The following is a 1,771-nucleotide window of genomic DNA, read 5'->3' on the forward strand; positions in this document are numbered from 1 at the left end:
AAAAAAAAAAAAAAAAAAAAAAAAAAAAGCCATTGCCCCAAAAAAAAAACAAACGCCGGCGCCAAAAAAAAAAACATGAAGTCCATGTGCCATGAATAAGACATACGTCTGCGGCCATAAATAAATCACCAACCATCATTCTGCCGCTTCTGAGTTGAGGTTATACTGCTGTCCTCTGCCATCTTTCGCATGTTTCCCTTTTTTGTATTATTATTTATTTCTTCTCGGAGGAATCTTCTTTCTTGGAGAAGCTTTCAGTGATTTTGTAGTACAGTCGAGAGTGTGTGTGTGCGTGTGTGTGTGTGCGTGTGCGTGTGTTTGGCCCCGGGGTGAGCAGAGAGACGTGCTCAGAAACTAACTTTGCCGTCGCCATGTTTCGAGCTAACAGGTAGACCAGCTCCTCCCCGCGCGCTGCTCTCTGCACGTGACGGCTTGATAACAGATGTCACTTCCACGACGCGGACAGAAGACGCGGCCTATATTTAGCCGTTTTTCCCAAAGTGATGATTAATTGAACGAGAGGGTTAAATTGGTCTCCGAGCGGCCGGATCATCCCGTCGACTCGTCTGCCCTCCTTTCTTCTTCCCTTCCTGTCTTCATTCACTTCACTTCCAGTTTGAAGAGGTGAAAAGACTTTAAAAGCACCCCAAGGCTTTAATTGTTTCAGCATGACTGAGTCATAATGCAGCTCTTGATTAGTCAAAGCCTATCCGTATTTTTTTTTCTCCGATATTCCTCCATCAGTCCCGTATTTTGTTGCGGCAGAAAATAACCCCGAAGCTAATTTAAACCCTAAGTACAGTGGTGGCAGGATGTTCTGCGAGGGCAGCGGAAAGCAAATACGATTTGACAGGCAGCAAACCGAGATTTCACTTTGAGGATTTGAGGGTTTCTTTTCTTTCACTTTCCAACTGTGAGTGTGCTTTCCTTTGTGTGTGGCAATAATTTCAGCTACTGCACCAATTTAATGCCTTCATAGGGATCAAGGAGAGAGAGTTGTCTTAAAAGAGAGCCAACACAGCATCTATTGTCTTTTTTTTTAGACCTACAGCGGTTTGCAAATGTGTTCACAATTCTTAGTCTCCATCCATCTTCTGCTCAGCTTCAGCTACCCTGCCCCCATGTCCACAGCATTGTGCTGACACCATGTTTTACTGTGGTGTGCGATGGTGTGATATGTTAGATTTTCACCGCATATTGTTTTACACATAGCCCAGAAAGTTAAGTTAGGGTCTCCTCTGGTCAGAGAATCTTCTACATGCTCGCTCTATGTTCTGCTGTGTGTTGGGTTGAGCGCCCCCATGTGTTGAGCCCTTAATGCTGAGTTAGTTACGCTTTTAAAAGTTTGCATTAAGCGCACTCGAGCTGAGCAAGTGGTCTGGTGTTTACATTAGACGTGTACGTTGGTGCGGTATTCTCTGAAAATGGCCCATTGAAATGCCAGCGCAGGTGTACCTGCATTAAAAGAACACAGTCCGAATTGTTCAGTGACAGGTGGCACACAAGTTGCAAAAACTCAGAGGTTCAGGGACTCCACTACTTAATAGACCTCAGTCAGCCTAGGTCTTTAGTGTTTTTTGTTGATTTTTTTACATATCTGCAGTTAAAAGGCAAGAGTGGAGCATTCCTACTGTATCTGTTGGCAAGATGTTAGGTACTGAATCCTGCCTCACCCTTGTGTTCATTGTAGGGCTGAAACGATTCCTCGAATGATTCGAGTACCTCGATTACTAAAATTCCTCGAGGAAAATTTACCTGCCTCGAAGCTTCG

General features: G+C 44.3%; 1 protein-coding gene across 1 annotated transcript in view; it reads right to left on the reverse strand.

Annotated features, from left to right (window-relative positions):
- The window catches only part of grm6b (glutamate receptor, metabotropic 6b), an 18,529-nt gene that overhangs the window by 1,710 nt on the left and 15,048 nt on the right, over positions 1–1,771 (reverse strand). The gene's annotated exons all lie outside the window — the stretch shown is intronic.

Source organism: Poecilia formosa, unplaced genomic scaffold (genome assembly GCF_000485575.1).
Source record: "Poecilia formosa unplaced genomic scaffold, Poecilia_formosa-5.1.2 Scaffold180, whole genome shotgun sequence".
Lineage (NCBI taxonomy): Eukaryota > Metazoa > Chordata > Actinopteri > Cyprinodontiformes > Poeciliidae > Poecilia > Poecilia formosa.